General features: G+C 43.3%; 1 long non-coding RNA gene across 1 annotated transcript in view; it reads right to left on the bottom strand.

Annotated features, from left to right (window-relative positions):
* The window catches only part of LOC115478409, a 361,625-nt gene extending 356,327 nt beyond the window's left edge, over positions 1 to 5,298 (bottom strand). The window contains exon 1 of the long non-coding RNA XR_003943507.1: positions 5,147 to 5,298. This is a non-coding gene — a long non-coding RNA (uncharacterized LOC115478409). The remainder of the gene's footprint in view (positions 1 to 5,146) is intronic.
* Positions 5,299 to 6,000: the final 702 nt, after the last annotated feature.

The raw sequence follows: 6,000 nt of genomic DNA on the forward strand, positions 1-6,000 counted from the left end.
TATGTGGAGCCCCTTTATGTATGCAGAATCTCTAATTTTTTGCACTAATGGTTCAATCGCCATAGCAAACAGAAGGGGTGAGAGTGGACAGCCCTGCCGGGTGCCTCTCTGTATATTGACTGGATCCGAGTACCCCCCATTTACTTTTATCCTGGCCACCAGTGCCTCATATAACCCCCTGAGCCACATCAAGATCCTTGGGCCAAACCCCATTGCCTCCAAGACTTCCCACAGGTAATTCCACTCCACCCGATCAAATGCTTTTTCTGCATCTGTTGTTAACAGTACATAAGTACATAAGTAATGCCACACTGGGAAAAGACCAAGGGTCCATTGAGCCCAGCATCCTGTCCACGACAGCGGCCAATCCAGGCCAAGGGCACCTGGCAAGCTTCCTAAACGTACAAACATTCTATACATGTTATTCCTGGAATTGTGGATTTTTCCCAAGTCCATTTAGTAGTGGTTTATGGACTTGTCCTTTAGGAAACCGTCTAACCCCTTTTTAAACTCTGCCAAGCTAACCGCCTCCACCACGTTCTCCAGCAACAAATTCCAGAGTTTAATTATGCGTTGGGTGAAGAAAATATTTTTCTCCGATTTGTTTTAAATGTACTACACTGTAGTTTTATCGCATGCCCCCTAGTCCTAGTATTTTTGGAAAGCGTGAACAGGCGCTTCACATCCACCTGTTCCACTCCACTCATTATTTTATATACCTCTATCATATCTCCCCTCAGCTGTCTCTTCTCCAAGCTGAAAAGCCCTAGCCTCCTTAGTCTTTCTTCATAGTACAAAGGTCTCCTTCCTGTTTTGGGCCTCCCAAATGATATTCAGTGTCCTCCTAATATTATCAGCCACTTGCCGCTGAGGTATAAAACCCACTTGGTCCTCGTGAATTAACTGGGGCAGGAACTTATTAACCCTTACCGCCATTACCTTAGCCAGGATCTTAATGTCTACATTTATAAGTGATATTGGTCTATAGGACCCGCACACTGTTGGGTCTTGCCCTGGTTTAGGAATCACTGAAATCCCTGCTTCACGCATGCTCTTTGGCAACTTCCCTGTTGTAAAGCATTCATTACCTACCCGTGTCAAAAGGGGACCCAGCACCTTTCCCAATACCTTATAAAACTTTGCTGTATACCCGTCCAATCCTGGTGCCTTATCCCCCTTCAAACTCTTTATGACCCCCTCTACCTCCTCCAGTATAATAGGTTTATCCAAACTCACCCTTTGCTCCTCTGTCAACCTGTGGAGGCCCAACCCTGATATATAACCCTGGATCTTCACTGCAGACGCCGTGGTTTCCTTAGAGTACAAAGCCGCATAATATTCGGCAAATCGTTCTCTTATGTCCCTATCCTGGTGGAGCAGCTTCTCTCCTGTTCCTTTTAGTTTAGTGATGGTGTTGCCCACTTTCCGCTGGCGCAAACTACATGCCAACATCCTACTTGCTTTATTGCTGTATTCAAAATCTTTTGTTGGACCAGCTTTCTATGAAATTCCATCTGCCTAATTTGTATTTGTTGCATCTCTGCCCTGCATTCCTTCAGCTTTTGGAAAACCCTAGGATCATTCCCTTCCTGATGTTGGGCCTCCAAAGTAGCTAATCTGGCCCTCACTCCCAATTCATGATTTTGTCTCTCTCGCTTCCTTTGGCACCCCTTCTTAATCAGATGTCCTCTGAGCACCACTTTGAGCGCATCCCAGAGTGTCCCGTCTGTCACATCCCCTCTATCGTTATGAAACAAATACTCCTGTACCACTGCTTTAAGTTCCTCACAAGCTTCTACCTCATCAAGTAGGGATTAATTCAACCTCCAAAATGTACTGCTTTTTTCTCTCCTTAATCCTCTCCACAAGACCCAGACCGGGGCATGGTCGGATGCATGTATATTTCCTATATTAGACTCTCGTACCTCCCCCCATAGATTGTGGGAGCCCCAAATTACATCAATCCTTGTGTATGTTTGTTGTGCATGTGAGTAAAAGGAATAGGTCTTTTGCCCGGGGTGCTGCAACCTCCAAATATCAATCAAATCCAGCTCTTTAACCAATCTCAGCAGCTTAGTTGTATTAGCCTGCCCTCCGCCCTTCTTCCCTGTAGAATGATCAAGTTCCGTCGTCATCAGATTAAAGTCGCCCCCGAGAATTACTTCCCCTTCTACAAACTGAGTGAGCTCCAACCTCAAAGCCTCGAAGAAGGCTCCCTGCCCTTCACTGGGCGTGTAAATATTCACAAATGTAATTGATTGTTTATTTATTCGTCCTTTAACAGCAATACATCTGCCCTGACTCTCCAGGTACGTTTGTTCATGGACAAAAGGGACCCTCTCTTTTATTTAAATTACCAATCCTCCCTTTTTCCCCCCTCTAGGATCAGCTAAAATGTAATTGCTGCCCAATTTTTTATATTGTATTAACTGTTCATCTTTCTTTTGGACATGCGTCTCTTGTAACATAATTATGTCCCACTGTATTTTATAAATCTCCCGATATATTATGCTTCTTCGGGCTGTTTAAGCCATTCACATTCCAAGATCCCACAGTGATCCCATCCGCTGAGCAATCGAAATCGTTTGTGCACTATTTTGGGGGTCACCACACTTTTTTCTTCGCGTTCCTGTGGAACTCTAAAATTATGCTGCCTGCTGCATCGGTGACGTCTAGCAATCCGTTTTTTTAATCCAAACAAAATTATCCTATAGATACCGGGTCAGGAGTTAGCTTCCAATGCCACATGTCACCCCTCTCGCAACTCACTTTCTTCCTTAAAGATGTATCATATGCTGCAGGCTAGCAGTTAATTATCACAGCTTGAGCTCAATCCCAGTACATAAACTGCTTTTATTCTCCAAGTCTGTCTGTCACAGCTGGATGTAAAAGTCCCTGGCAGTCAACCCTCCTCCACACAGTCACTCCATAGCAAAGAATGGAGATATAGGTCACAATGTAGGAAACTCACAGATCACACAGCTCCTGAGATAGCGAGGAATGCAGCCCTTCACATAAGAGACGCCTGGGCAAACACTGTACTCGGCTCCCGACAGGCAGCTGCAGCTCCCTGTGTCCTCCACGATATTCTCCAAATGTGCTGAAATCTTCACACGAGCCCCCAATCTCTCCGCAGCCCAGGAATTCCTCATAACACAGATGTCCTGGCTCAGTGTTAGCTCACACTGCTTCCCGCCTTCTCCTCAAGCAGAGCCTGTCTGACCCCCACCAGGTAGGAGAGAAGGAACTTTCAGCTGCTGCTCTCTCCGCTCTCAGTCCCTTCTTCACAGCTCATTTATCCTCAGCTGTACAGTCTCACACCTTCTCACCCTCCAGTCCACACTTAATAGCCTGTCAGTGTCTCGGGAATAGCTCAATACCACATAGCCCCAACGGAGCCTCGTGTTTAAGCCTCCATTTTAGATGGTGACGTCACTTTCTCCTTCAACAGAGACAAACTTTTAAGGCTGCAGCCCATCTTCATACAAAGCTGTGTGAGAGCACTCAGGAAACTAGTTCTCTGAAATGCTTTGCCACACAAGGCAAAGTTTTTATTTTTCTACACTTTGGACTAGATTCAGTAAATGGTGCCCAAATTTGGTTGCTGAAAAAAAATGTGTGATGAGCATAATTCTATAAATGGCACTCCAAGTTGGGCACCGTTTATAGAATAGCACATAGCACCGGGATCCAAATTTGGGAGCGAGGATTTACACCAAGTGAAACCTGGTGTAAATTCTTGTGCGTAAATTAGATGCAGATCCCCCAAATTCTATAATACTGTGCACATTTTTTAGTGAATGCCCCTGACCCTCCCATACCCCTCCCATAGCCATGCCCCTTTTCAGTTGCACACTAAAAGATATGTGTGTGCATCTTTATAAAATAACAGTTAGCAAGATGCATGCGTTAATCCAAATTGTTGTCAATTAACACCATTAATTGATTGCTAGTGCTCAATTATTGGTGCTAATTGGCTCATTACTCAATTAAATTGTGCATGCAAATTGGGTGCATGCCCAAGTTTATGCATGCAATTTTGAGCACCACATACAGAATCTGGGAGTTAATCTCTTTGATGTTAGTTGCTACAATTTGGTCTCTTTTAGTGTAAATTATTTCATTTACAGAATCTTTTAAACAGTACTACTTTAATTATGTATACAGCATTGGAAAGCAGTACATCCTACATCCTGGAATTCTCACCACATCTTATGCTGATAAAACACCTAAAAGCATTAAGGCCCATTTCCCCTGTTATAAACAGCCCCCCAGATAACCTGAGAACTTATACCAAAAAAGGACTTAGAAAATCAGATTGGTGAAACAAGTCTTGATTAGTTTATTATTTCAAAAAATACACTCTTGCAAGAATGGGTGTCTCTGAAAGGAAGCAGGCACACATTTCCTTAGGGTTTACAAGTTATATAGTATTTCTTCTTTGTCTGCCCCTAAGTTTCTCATTGAATATTGATCACATGGAATGTTTCACCTCCTCCTCTTCCTTTTGTTTATAGTCACAGCTATCTCGCAGATGTTCAATCATAGTTTCATGCCTGACTCTTAGTTCTAAGGCCTGTCTTTGAAGCTGTCCTGTGTCTCAGCAGTTTGGGCTTTTTTCACCCCCCTCCCTTCTTTCCTGTCTCAGCTTCTTATCAATTTGCACATGTCTCTTTAGACTAACACAGAGAAACACAGTTCCTTTGTTCAAGCTCTAATGTGATGATCTTTGTTAAAAAGGGTCTAAACTATATATTCTATCTTTACAATTATGTTAAATGAAAAAGCAATATATTTACACATTTCTCATAATTCCCTACTCTTTTTCTTTGATCCTTTTATTGTCTTTTTCATCTATAATCTCCCACAAGTCTATATAAATTCTATCATCAAAAGAAATACTTATTGTACCTCTCTTTTGTCTATTATATAACTTGAGCCCTTGTTCAAATGCCAGGGTGAATGGAACAGCCAATTACACTAATTCACATGTGCCTGTCCAGTCTGCAGGGAGGGTTGGCCTGAGAATTCTTCCCCCACAATACCACCACACAACTGCTCTGGCTATTTTCAGGTTTGAACAGTTTCCACTAGCCTGCTTCCTAGTCACATTCATCACTTGTGTGCATGTGCATAAAACTCCTACCTGCCTGGTTGCCCCTTCCCTCAATCTTGAGAGACAGGCTGAATGGTTCCCATGGCCTGGTAAGAAGACTGGTGGTACACGCACATCTTTAAGGCTTAGTGCCGGGAACAGCAGTGCCAGAGATTTACAGGAGTAATTTCCCCATGCTCCTTCCTCCTGAAACAGAGCCAACATACATCTCATTGCGTTGAGATTTGAATTCCACCCCAAAGGAAAAGGGGTAATTAACCATCGACCTGCCCGAGGCATATGCATAGCAATCACTTTTGTTCAGACTGACAACTGTAAATTTGACCCATTCAACCTAGGTATTTATCTCCCCATATCCTGTTTCTATCTCAAATGTCTGTCTCAAATCCTTTACCTCTATTGCTTGCACCACTTTAGGATTATTTAGAGGTGGTCAAAATGGCTTTATTATAGGCATGTTTGTTGCAATCAGGACATCCTGAACCTTTTTGTCCACAATAATCTTTAAATAGCATGCTACTGGGTCTCCTCCTGATACATCTATTCCCATCCCAAAGAGGGTATTATTTATATCCTTCTTATAGGCCTTACCACTAATCTCTTCTGTCCACCCTGTACCCATGATTGTCAGCAAAACAGGATTACACTCTTTATCCCTACAGTCAGACTGCGAGGGTCCTTTAAGGATGGAGATCCGGGGCTTAGTTATTGTCGCGTTTACCCCACTAGGTGTAGCAGTCCATCCCTGTGCCTGTGTAGTGCAAGACATACAGGAGGCATTTAGACACATATACTTGTCTTCCCTGCTATATTTTCTCTGTGCTTTCAAGTCCCCACAGTTAATTAGGTTGCACACGTGAAACCTAATTACCTGGGGTTTAGTG

The sequence above is a fragment of the Microcaecilia unicolor genome, chromosome 10, assembly GCF_901765095.1.
Source record: "Microcaecilia unicolor chromosome 10, aMicUni1.1, whole genome shotgun sequence".
Taxonomy (NCBI): Eukaryota; Metazoa; Chordata; class Amphibia; order Gymnophiona; family Siphonopidae; genus Microcaecilia; species Microcaecilia unicolor.